Source organism: Pseudophryne corroboree, chromosome 4, assembly GCF_028390025.1.
Source record: "Pseudophryne corroboree isolate aPseCor3 chromosome 4, aPseCor3.hap2, whole genome shotgun sequence".
Taxonomy (NCBI): Eukaryota; Metazoa; Chordata; class Amphibia; order Anura; family Myobatrachidae; genus Pseudophryne; species Pseudophryne corroboree.
Genome location: NC_086447.1, coordinates 19,263,666 through 19,274,929, shown reverse-complemented (window position 1 = coordinate 19,274,929; position 11,264 = coordinate 19,263,666). Strand labels below are relative to the sequence as shown.

The window sequence follows — 11,264 nt, the reverse complement described above, 5'->3', positions numbered from 1 at the left end:
ATTATTAACCTCTCCTTTATTAAAAATTGTGCTTTAATGCAAAAAAAGAAAAATAATTGTCTGTGCATACTCTCATGTAGCACAATTATCTTCACTAGCTCAAAAGGGCCGCTCATTGTCCAAAATGAATTGTCAAATCAGAACAAACAATGGAATATCCCCATCATTCCTGGAACACTTGATTAGTTTACAAAACAAGCAAAATTTAAAAGAGTGTAGAAGGTTTGATAGGCTCAAGCATCTCTAATCTTGATGTAAGTTTGGCTACACTAAAAAATCTATTGAAAGTGCTTTCCAAACCAGCTCTCTAGCCAGTTGATAGTAATTGCACAAATATAAGTCAAACTATTAGTGATATTTTCCAAATGATTAAACATGACAATTTGTGCGATAAAGCAACACAGGAATAAGTAGTTGAATCTCTTTTGTGTAGTCAAATCATTTTTCATTTTGCTTGGAAAGTTGATAATGTTTAAAATTAACACTCAATCATTTTAATAGCACGTAATATCACAGTTGTACGATCATGGAATCCTTCGATAGCTCAGCTGGTAGAGCGGAGGACTGTAAAGGTGATTGGTACAGAAATCCTTAGGTTGCTGGATCAATTCCGGCTCGAAGGATAACGCTTTCGATAAACTTAAATGTCAGTACTGACATTTTACAAACCCAAAACTGTACCAAGTATAAAGCATTCTCCAAGTTATATTTTAAAAATCATTAACGCAGGTCACTGTGGTCAGGATTAACTTCCCATGGAAATCATCTCTGATACAATATTACTTCAGTCATCCTCACAGCCTGAAATGAAGTAGCTCAACCCATAGAGAAACTTTTGTGAAAACATCACATTGCATGAGAGGTAGTTGTGGCTGAGTGGTTAAGGCGATGGACTAGAAATCCATTGGGTTCTCCCCGCGAAGGTTCAAATCCTGCCGACTACGACCACATGGTTGTTTTATTTTTCAGAAAATTTACTAAAAGCTTGAAACCAGTGTTGCTCAGGGTGAGTCAGGAACTAGCACATCAAAATCTTTAGGATGCCTGCCTGTTCTCTCTTTCTCTATCCGTCATTCTCCTCCTCTACTTGAGACTGAGCCCAGGAATCTCAGCAGCCATAGTAAGTAGCAGTTATTCAGTACAAATGCATTTTGAATGTCAAATTTGTATGAAAGTTTTGTACATTTAGCAAAATATCAAATTCATTTGAAAGAAAATGATGTCCACTCAAAGTAAAAAGAGCTTTGGTTACTTTCAATGCACAACATTTTACTTTCAAATCGTGTCAGATGACTTTCAGTGCTAATTATTATATCATTAACCCTTTATTAAAAATTGTGCTTTAATGCAAAAAAAGAAAAATAATTGTCTGTGCATACTCTCATGTAGCACAATTATCTTCACTAGCTCAAAAGGGCCGCTCATTGTCCAAAATGAATTGTCAAATCAGAACAAACAATGGAATATCCCCATCATTCCTGGAACACTTGATTAGTTTACAAAACAAGCAAAATTTAAAAGAGTGTAGAAGTTTTGATAGGCTCAAGCATCTCTAATCTTGATGTAAGTGTGGCTACACTAAAAAATCTATTGAAAGTGCTTTCCAAACTAGCTCTGTAGCCAGTTGATAGTAATTGCACAAATATAAGTCAAACTATTAGTGATATTTTCCAAATGATTAAACATGACAATTTGTGTGATAAAGCAACACAGGAATAAGTAGTTGAATCTCTTTTGTGTAGTCAAATCATTTTTCATTTTGCTTGGAAAGTTGATAATGTTTAAAATTAACACTCAATCATTTTAATAGCACGTAATATCACAGATGTACGATCATGGAATCCTTCAATAGCTCAGCTGGTAGAGCGGAGGACTGTAGAGGTGATTGGTACAGAAATCCTTAAGTCGCTGGTTCAATTCCGGCTCGAAGGATGATGCTTTTGATAAACTTAGATGTCAGTACTGACATTTTACAAACCCAAATCTGTACCAAGTATAAAGCATTCTCCAAGTTATATTTTAAAAATCATTAACGCAGGTCACTGTGGTCAGGATTAACTTCCCATGGAAATCATCTCTGATACAATATTACTTCAGTCATCCTCACATCCTGAAATGAAGTAGCTCAACCCATAGAGAAACTTTTGTGAAAACATCACATTGCATGAGAGGTAGTCGTGGCCGAGTGGTTAAGGCGATGGATTAGAATTACATTGGAGTCTCCCTGCGCAGGTTCAAATCCTGCCGACTACGACCACATGGTTGTTTTATTTTTCAGAAAAATTTACTAAAAGCTTGAAACCAGTGTTGCTCAGGGTGAGTCAGGAACTGGCACATCAAAATCTTTAGGATGCCTGTCTGTTCTCTCTTTCTCTATCCGTCATTCTCCTCCTCTACTTGAGACTGAGCCCAGGAATCTCAGCAGCCATACTAAGTAGCATTTATTAATTACAAATGCATTTTGAATGTCAAATTTGTAAGAAAGTTTTGTACATTTAGCAAAATATCAAATTCATTTGAAAGAAAATGATGTCCACTCAAAGTAAAAAGAGCTTTGGTTACTTTCAATGCACAACATTTTACTTTCAAATCGTGTCAGATGACTTTCAGTGCTAATTATTATATCATTAACCTCTCCTTTATTAAAAATTGTGCTTTAATGCAAAAAAAGAAAAATAATTGTCTGTGCATACTCTCATGTAGCACAATTATCTTCACTAGCTCAAAAGGGCCGCTCATTGTCCAAAATGAATTGTCAAATCAGAACAAACAATGGAATATCCCCATCATTCCTGGAACACTTGATTAGTTTACAAAACAAGCAAAATTTAAAAGAGTGTAGAAGGTTTGATAGGCTCAAGCATCTCTAATCTTGATGTAAGTTTGGCTACACTAAAAAATCTATTGAAAGTGCTTTCCAAACTAGCTCTGTAGCCAGTTGATAGTAATTGCACAAATATAAGTCAAACTATTAGTGATATTTTCCAAATGATTAAACATGACAATTTGTGTGATAAAGCAACACAGGAATAAGTAGTTGAATCTCTTTTGTGTAGTCAAATCATTTTTCATTTTGCTTGGAAAGTTGATAATGTTTCAAATTAACACTCAATCATTTTAATAGCATGTAATATCACAGTTGTAAGATCATGGAATCCTTCGATAGCTCAGCTGGTAGAGCGAAGGACTGTAGAAGTGATTGGTACAGAAATCCTTAGGTTGCTGGTTCAATTCCGGCTCGAAGGATGACGCATTTGATAAACTTAGATGTCAGTACTGACATTTTACAAACCCAAAACTGTACCAAGTATAAAGCATTCTCCAAGTTATATTTTAAAAATCATTAACGCAGGTCACTGTGGTCAGGATTAACTTCCCATGGAAATCATCTCTGATACAATATTACTTCAGTCATCCTCACAGCCTGAAATGAAGTAGCTCAACCCATAGAGAAACTTTTGTGAAAACATCACATTGCATGAGAGGTAGTCATGGCCGAGTGGTTAAGGCGATGGACTAGAAAGCCATTGGGGTCTCCTTGCGCAGGTTTAAATCTTGCCGACTACGACCACATGGTTGTTTTATTTTTCAGAAAATTTACTAAAAGCTTGAAACCAGTGTTGCTCAGGGTGAGTCAGGAACTGGCACATCAAAATCTTTAGGATGCCTGCCTGTTCTCTCTTTCTCTATCCGTCATTCTCCTCCTCTACTTGAGACTGAGCCCAGGAATCTCAGCAGCCATACTAAGTAGCATTTATTAATTACAAATGCATTTTGAATGTCAAATTTGTAAGAAAGTTTTGTACATTTAGCAAAATATCAAATTCATTTGAAAGAAAATGATGTCCACTCAAAGTAAAAAGAGCTTTGGTTACTTTCAATGCACAACATTTTACTTTCAAATCGTGTCAGATGACTTTCAGTGCTAATTATTATATCATTAACCTCTCCTTTATTAAAAATTGTGCTTTAATGCAAAAAAAGAAAAATAATTGTCTGTGCATACTCTCATGTAGCACAATTATCTTCACTAGCTCAAAAGGGCCGCTCATTGTCCAAAATTAATTGTCAAATCAGAACAAACAATGGAATATCCCCATCATTCCTGGAACACTTGATTAGTTTACAAAACAAGCAAAATTTAAAAGAGTGTAGAAGTTTTGATAGGCTCAAGCATCTCTAATCTTGATGTAAGTTTGGCTACACTAAAAAATCTATTGAAAGTGCTTTCCAAACTAGCTCTGTAGCCAGTTGATAGTAATTGCACAAATATAAGTCAAACTATTAGTGATATTTTCCAAATGATTAAACATGACAATTTGTGTGATAAAGCAACACAGGAATAAGTAGTTGAATTTCTTTTGTGTAGTCAAATCATTTTTCATTTTGCTTGGAAAGTTGATAATGTTTAAAATTAACACTCAATCATTTTAATAGCACGTAATATCACAGATGTACGATCATGGAATCCTTCGATAGCTCAGCTGGTAGAGCGGAGGACTGTAGAGGTGATTGGTACAGAAATCCTTAAGTCGCTGGTTCAATTCCGGCTCGGAGGATGATGCTTTTGATAAACTTAGATGTCAGTACTGACATTTTACAAACCCAAATCTGTACCAAGTATAAAGCATTCTCCAAGTTATATTTTAAAAATCATTAACGCAGGTCACTGTGGTCAGGATTAACTTCCCATGGAAATCATCTCTGATACAATATTACTTCAGTCATCCTCACATCCTGAAATGAAGTAGCTCAACCCATAGAGAAACTTTTGTGAAAACATCACATTGCATGAGAGGTAGTCGTGGCCGAGTGGTTAAGGCGATGGATTAGAATTACATTGGAGTCTTCCTGCGCAGGTTCAAATCCTGCCGACTACGACCACATGGTTGTTTTATTTTTCAGAAAAATTTACTAAAAGCTTGAAACCAGTGTTGCTCAGGGTGAGTCAGGAACTGGCACATCAAAATCTTTAGGATGCCTGTCTGTTCTCTCTTTCTCTATCCGTCATTCTCCTCCTCTACTTGAGACTGAGCCCAGGAATCTCAGCAGCCATACTAAGTAGCATTTATTAATTACAAATGCATTTTGAATATCAAATTTGTAAGAAAGTTTTGTACATTTAGCAAAATATCAAATTCATTTGAAAGAAAATGATGTCCACTCAAAGTAAAAAGAGTTTTGGTTACTTTCAATGCACAACATTTTACTTTCAAATCGTGTCAGATGACTTTCAGTGCTAATTATTATATCATTAACCTCTCCTTTATTAAAAAATGTGCTTTAATGCAAAAAAAGAAAAATAATTGTCTGTGCATACTCTCATGTAGCACAATTATCTTCACTAGCTCAAAAGGGCCGCTCATTGTCCAAAATGAATTGTCAAATCAGAACAAACAATGGAATATCCCCATCATTCCTGGAACACTTGATTAGTTTACAAAACAAGCAAAATTTAAAAGAGTGTAGAAGGTTTGATAGGCTCAAGCATCTCTAATCTTGATGTAAGTTTGGCTACACTAAAAAATCTATTGAAAGTGCTTTCCAAACTAGCTCTGTAGCCAGTTGATAGTAATTGCACAAATATAAGTCAAACTATTAGTGATATTTTCCAAATGATTAAACATGACAATTTGTGTGATAAAGCAACACAGGAATAAGTAGTTGAATCTCTTTTGTGTAGTCAAATCATTTTTCATTTTGCTTGGAAAGTTGATAATGTTTCAAATTAACACTCAATCATTTTAATAGCATGTAATATCACAGTTGTAAGATCATGGAATACTTCGATAGCTCAGCTGGTAGAGCGGAGGACTGTAGAAGTGATTGGTACAGAAATCCTTAGGTTGCTGGTTCAATTCCGGCTCGAAGGATGACGCATTTGATAAACTTAGATGTCAGTACTGACATTTTACAAACCCAAAACTGTACCAAGTATAAAGCATTCTCCAAGTTATATTTTAAAAATCATTAACGCAGGTCACTGTGGTCAGGATTAACTTCCCATGGAAATCATCTCTGATACAATATTACTTCAGTCATCCTCACAGCCTGAAATGAAGTAGCTCAACCCATAGAGAAACTTTTGTGAAAACATCACATTGCATGAGAGGTAGTCATGGCCGAGTGGTTAAGGCGATGGACTAGAAAGCCATTGGGGTCTCCCCGCGCAGGTTCAAATCTTGCCGACTACGACCACATGGTTGTTTTATTTTTCAGAAAATTTACTAAAAGCTTGAAACCAGTGTTGCTCAGGGTGAGTCAGGAACTGGCACATCAAAATCTTTAGGATGCCTGCCTGTTCTCTCTTTCTCTATCCGTCATTCTCCTCCTCTACTTGAGACTGAGCCCAGGAATCTCAGCAGCCATACTAAGTAGCATTTATTAATTACAAATGCATTTTGAATGTCAAATTTGTAAGAAAGTTTTGTACATTTAGCAAAATATCAAATTCATTTGAAAGAAAATGATGTCCACTCACAGTAAAAAGAGCTTTGGTTACTTTCAATGCACAACATTTTACTTTCAAATCGTGTCAGATGACTTTCAGTGCTAATTATTATATCATTAACCTCTCCTTTATTAAAAATTGTGCTTTAATGCAAAAAAAGAAAAATAATTGTCTGTGCATACTCTCATGTAGCACAATTATCTTCACTAGCTCAAAAGGGCCGCTCATTGTCCAAAATGAATTGTCAAATCAGAACAAACAATGGAATATCCCCATCATTCCTGGAACACTTGATTAGTTTACAAAACAAGCAAAATTTAAAAGAGTGTAGAAGGTTTGATAGGCTCAAGCATCTCTAATCTTGATGTAAGTTTGGCTACACTAAAAAATCTATTGAAAGTACTTTCCAAACTAGCTCTGTAGCCAGTTGATAGTAATTGCACAAATATAAGTCAAACTATTAGTGATATTTTCCAAATGATTAAACATGACAATTTGTGTGATAAAGCAGCACAGGAATAAGTAGTTGAATCTCTTTTGTGTAGTCAAATCATTTTTCATTTTGCTTGGAAAGTTGATAATGTTTAAAATTAACACTCAATCATTTTAATAGCACGTAATATCACAGATGTGCGATCATGGAATCCTTCGATAGCTCAGCTGGTAGAGCGGAGGATTGTAGAGGTGATTGGTACAGAAATCCTTAGGTCGCTGGTTCAATTCCGGCTCGAAGGATGATGCTTTTGATAAACTTAGATGTCAGTACTGACATTTTACAAACCCAAAACTGTACCAAGTATAAAGCATTCTCCAAGTTATATTTTAAAAATCATTAACGCAGGTCACTGTGGTCAGGATTAACTTCCCATGGAAATCATCTCTGATACAATATTACTTCAGTCATCCTCACATCCTGAAATGAAGTAGCTCAACCCATAGAGAAAATTTTTGTGAAAACATCACATTGCATGAAAGGTAGTCGTGGCCGAGTGGTTAAGGCGATGGACTAGAATTACATTGGGGTCTCCCCGCGTAGGTTCAAATCCTGCCGACAACGACCACATGCTTGTTTTATTTTTCAGAAAATTTACTAAAAGCTTGAAACCAGTGTTGCTCAGGGTGAGTCAGGAACTGGCACATCAAAATCTTTAGGATGCCTGTCTGTTCTCTCTTTCTCTATCCGTCATTCTCCTCCTCTACTTGAGACTGAGCCCAGGAATCTCAGCAGCCATACTAAGTAGCATTTATTAATTAAACATGCATTTTGAATATCAAATTTGTAAGAAAGTTTTGTACATTTAGCAAAATATCAAATTCATTTGAAAGAAAATGATGTCCACTCAAAGTAAAAAGAGCTTTGGTTACTTTCAATGCACAACATTTTACTTTCAAATCGTGTCAGATGACTTTCAGTGCTAATTATTATATCATTAACCTCTCCTTTATTAAAAATTGTGCTTTAATGCAAAAAAAGAAAAATGAATGTCTGTGCATACTCTCATGTAGCACAATTATCTTCACTAGCTCAAAAGGGCCGCTCATTGTCCAAAATGAATTGTCAAATCAGAACAAACAATGGAATATCCCCATCATTCCTGGAACACTTGATTAGTTTACAAAACAAGCAAAATTTAAAAGAGTGTAGAAGGTTTGATAGGCTCAAGCATCTCTAATCTTGATGTAAGTTTGGCTACACTAAAAAATCTATTGAAAGTGCTTTCCAAACTAGCTCTGTAGCCAGTTGATAGTAATTGCACAAATATAAGTCAAACTATTAGTGATATTTTCCAAATGATTAAACATGACAATTTGTGTGATAAAGCAACACAGGAATAAGTAGTTGAATCTCTTTTGTGTAGTCAAATCATTTTTTATTTTGCTTGGAAAGTTGATAATGTTTAAAATTAACACTCAATCATTTTAATAGCACGTAATATCACAGATATACGATCATGGAATCCTTCGATAGCTCAGCTGGTAGAGCGGAGGACTGTAGAGGTGCTTGGTACAGAAATCCTCAGGTCGCTGGTTCAATTCCGGCTCGAAGGATGATGCTTTTGATAAACTTAGATGTCAGTACTGACATTTTACAAACCCAAAACTGTACCAAGTATAAAGCATTCTCCAAGTTATATTTTAAAAATCATTAACGCAGGTCACTGTGGTCAGGATTAACTTCCCATGGAAATCATCTCTGATACAATATTACTTCAGTCATCCTCACATCCTGAAATGAAGTAGCTCAACCCATAGAGAAAATTTTTGTGAAAACTTCACATTGCATGAGAGGTAGTTGTGGCCGAGTGGTTAAGGCGATGGACTAGAATTACATTGGGGTCTCCCCGCGCAGGTTCAAATCATGCCGACTACGACCACATGGTTGTTGAGTTTTTCAGAAAATTTACTAAAAGCTTGAAACCAGTGTTGCTCAGGGTGAGTCAGGAACTGGCACATCAAAATCTTTAGGATGCCTGTCTGTTCTCTCTTTCTCTATCCGTCATTCTCCTCCTCTACTTGAGACTGAGCCCAGGAATCTCAGCAGCCATACTAAGTAGCATTTATTAATTACAAATGCATTTTGAATGTCAAATTTGTAAGAAAGTTTTGTACATTTAGCAAAATATCAAATTCATTTGAAAGAAAATGATGTCCACTCAAAGTAAAAAGAGCTTTGGTTACTTTCAATGCACAACATTTTACTTTCAAATCGTGTCAGATGACTTTCAGTGCTAATTATTATATCATTAACCTCTTCTTTATTAAAAATTGTGCTTTAATGCAAAAAAAGAAAAATAATTGTCTGTGCATACTCTCATGTAGCACAATTATCTTCACTAGCTCAAAAGGGCCGCTCATTGTCCAAAATGAATTGTCAAATCAGAACAAACAATGGAATATCCCCATCATTCCTGGAACACTTGATTAGTTTACAAAACAAGCAAAATTTAAAAGAGTGTAGAAGTTTTGATAGGCTCAAGCATCTCTAATCTTGATGTAAGTTTGGCTACACTAAAAAATCTATTGAAAGTGCTTTCCAAACTAGCTCTGTAGCCAGTTGATAGTAATTGCACAAATATAAGTCAAACTTTTAGTGATATTTTCCAAATGATTAAACATGACAATTTGTGTGATAAAGCAACACAGGAATAAGTAGTTGAATCTCTTTTGTGTAGTCAAATCATTTTTCATTTTGCTTGGAAAGTTGATAATGTTTCAAATTAACACTCAATCATTTTAATAGCATGTAATATCACAGTTGTAAGATCATGGAATCCTTCGATAGCTCAGCTGGTAGAGCGGAAGACTGTAGAAGTGATTGGTACAGAAATCCTTAGGTTGCTGGTTCAATTCCGGCTCGAAGGATGATGCATTTGATAAACTTAGAGGTCAGTACTGACATTTTACAAACCCAAAACTGTACCAAGTATAAAGCATTCTCCAAGTTATATTTTAAAAATCATTAACGCAGGTCACTGTGGTCAGGATTAACTTCCCATGGAAATCATCTCTGATACAATATTACTTCAGTCATCCTCACAGCCTGAAATGAAGTAGCTCAACCCATAGAGAAACTTTTGTGAAAACATCACATTGCATGAGAGGTAGTCATGGCCGAGTGGTTAAGGCGATGGACTAGAAAGCCATTGGGGTCTCCCCGCGCAGGTTCAAATCTTGCCGACTACGACCACATGGTTGTTTTATTTTTCAGAAAATTTACTAAAAGCTTGAAACCAGTGTTGCTCAGGGTGAGTCAGGAACTGGCACATCAAAATCTTTAGGATGCCTGCCTGTTCTCTCTTTCTCTATCCGTCATTCTCCTCCTCTACTTGAGACTGAGCCCAGGAATCTCAGCAGCCATACTAAGTAGCATTTATTAATTACAAATGCATTTTGAATGTCAAATTTGTAAGAAAGTTTTGTACATTTAGCAAAATATCAAATTCATTTGAAAGAAAATGATGTCCACTCAAAGTAAAAAGAGCTTTGGTTACTTTCAATGCACAACATTTTACTTTCAAATCGTGTCAGATGACTTTCAGTGCTAATTATTATATCATTAACCTCTCCTTTATTAAAAATTGTGCTTTAATGCAAAAAAAGAAAAATAATTGTCTGTGCATACTCTCATGTAGCACAATTATCTTCACTAGCTCAAAAGGGCCGCTCATTGTCCAAAATGAATTGTCAAATCAGAACAAACAATGGAATATCCCCATCATTCCTGGAACACTTGATTAGTTTACAAAACAAGCAAAATTTAAAAGAGTGTAGAAGGTTTGATAGGCTCAAGCATCTCTAATCTTGATGTAAGTTTGGCTACACTAAAAAATCTATGGAAAGTGCTTTCCAAACTAGCTCTGTAGCCAGTTGATAGTAATTGCACAAATATAAGTCAAACTATTAGTGATATTTTCCAAATGATTAAACATGACAATTTGTGTGATAAAGCAACACAGGAATAAGTAGTTGAATCTCTTTTGTGTAGTCAAATCATTTTTTATTTTGCTTGGAAAGTTGATAATGTTTAAAATTAACACTCAATCATTTTAATAGTACGTAATATCACAGCTATACGATCATGGAATCCTTCGATAGCTCAGCTGGTAGAGCGGAGGACTGTAGAGGTGCTTGGTACAGAAATCCTCAGGTCGCTGGTTCAATTCCGGCTCGAAGGATGATGCTCTTGATAAACTTAGATGTCAGTACTGACATTTTACAAACCCAAAACTGTACCAAGTATAAAGCATTCTCCAAGTTATATTTTAAAAATCATTAACGCAGGTCACTGTGGTCAGGATTAACTTCCCATGGA

The 11,264-nt window shown here is 35.5% G+C and overlaps 16 non-coding genes across 16 annotated transcripts; all 16 read left to right on the top strand.

The window, feature by feature from the left end:
* Positions 1–533: 533 nt before the first annotated feature.
* TRNAY-GUA (transfer RNA tyrosine (anticodon GUA)) lies at positions 534–623 on the top strand. Its single transcript is given in 2 exon segments — positions 534–570; positions 588–623. It is a non-coding gene; the product is annotated as a tRNA-Tyr (tRNA).
* A 239-nt stretch (positions 624–862) lies between these two features.
* Positions 863–944, top strand: TRNAS-AGA (transfer RNA serine (anticodon AGA)). Its single transcript has one exon. It is a non-coding gene; the product is annotated as a tRNA-Ser (tRNA).
* An 898-nt stretch (positions 945–1,842) lies between these two features.
* Positions 1,843–1,932, top strand: TRNAY-GUA (transfer RNA tyrosine (anticodon GUA)). The gene is given in 2 exon segments: positions 1,843–1,879; positions 1,897–1,932. It is a non-coding gene; the product is annotated as a tRNA-Tyr (tRNA).
* Positions 1,933–2,171: 239 nt separating this feature from the next.
* TRNAS-AGA (transfer RNA serine (anticodon AGA)) lies at positions 2,172–2,253 on the top strand. Its single transcript has one exon. It is a non-coding gene; the product is annotated as a tRNA-Ser (tRNA).
* A 903-nt stretch (positions 2,254–3,156) lies between these two features.
* Positions 3,157–3,246, top strand: TRNAY-GUA (transfer RNA tyrosine (anticodon GUA)). Its single transcript is given in 2 exon segments — positions 3,157–3,193; positions 3,211–3,246. It is a non-coding gene; the product is annotated as a tRNA-Tyr (tRNA).
* A 1,223-nt stretch (positions 3,247–4,469) lies between these two features.
* TRNAY-GUA (transfer RNA tyrosine (anticodon GUA)) lies at positions 4,470–4,559 on the top strand. Its single transcript is given in 2 exon segments — positions 4,470–4,506; positions 4,524–4,559. It is a non-coding gene; the product is annotated as a tRNA-Tyr (tRNA).
* A 239-nt stretch (positions 4,560–4,798) lies between these two features.
* On the top strand, positions 4,799–4,880 carry TRNAS-AGA (transfer RNA serine (anticodon AGA)). The gene has a single exon. It is a non-coding gene; the product is annotated as a tRNA-Ser (tRNA).
* A 903-nt stretch (positions 4,881–5,783) lies between these two features.
* On the top strand, positions 5,784–5,873 carry TRNAY-GUA (transfer RNA tyrosine (anticodon GUA)). Its single transcript is given in 2 exon segments — positions 5,784–5,820; positions 5,838–5,873. It is a non-coding gene; the product is annotated as a tRNA-Tyr (tRNA).
* A 239-nt stretch (positions 5,874–6,112) lies between these two features.
* On the top strand, positions 6,113–6,194 carry TRNAS-AGA (transfer RNA serine (anticodon AGA)). Its single transcript has one exon. It is a non-coding gene; the product is annotated as a tRNA-Ser (tRNA).
* A 902-nt stretch (positions 6,195–7,096) lies between these two features.
* Positions 7,097–7,186, top strand: TRNAY-GUA (transfer RNA tyrosine (anticodon GUA)). The gene is given in 2 exon segments: positions 7,097–7,133; positions 7,151–7,186. It is a non-coding gene; the product is annotated as a tRNA-Tyr (tRNA).
* Positions 7,187–7,426: 240 nt separating this feature from the next.
* TRNAS-AGA (transfer RNA serine (anticodon AGA)) lies at positions 7,427–7,508 on the top strand. Its single transcript has one exon. It is a non-coding gene; the product is annotated as a tRNA-Ser (tRNA).
* A 902-nt stretch (positions 7,509–8,410) lies between these two features.
* On the top strand, positions 8,411–8,500 carry TRNAY-GUA (transfer RNA tyrosine (anticodon GUA)). Its single transcript is given in 2 exon segments — positions 8,411–8,447; positions 8,465–8,500. It is a non-coding gene; the product is annotated as a tRNA-Tyr (tRNA).
* A 240-nt stretch (positions 8,501–8,740) lies between these two features.
* On the top strand, positions 8,741–8,822 carry TRNAS-AGA (transfer RNA serine (anticodon AGA)). Its single transcript has one exon. It is a non-coding gene; the product is annotated as a tRNA-Ser (tRNA).
* Positions 8,823–9,724: 902 nt separating this feature from the next.
* Positions 9,725–9,814, top strand: TRNAY-GUA (transfer RNA tyrosine (anticodon GUA)). The gene is given in 2 exon segments: positions 9,725–9,761; positions 9,779–9,814. It is a non-coding gene; the product is annotated as a tRNA-Tyr (tRNA).
* A 239-nt stretch (positions 9,815–10,053) lies between these two features.
* Positions 10,054–10,135, top strand: TRNAS-AGA (transfer RNA serine (anticodon AGA)). Its single transcript has one exon. It is a non-coding gene; the product is annotated as a tRNA-Ser (tRNA).
* Positions 10,136–11,037: 902 nt separating this feature from the next.
* Positions 11,038–11,127, top strand: TRNAY-GUA (transfer RNA tyrosine (anticodon GUA)). The gene is given in 2 exon segments: positions 11,038–11,074; positions 11,092–11,127. It is a non-coding gene; the product is annotated as a tRNA-Tyr (tRNA).
* Positions 11,128–11,264: the final 137 nt, after the last annotated feature.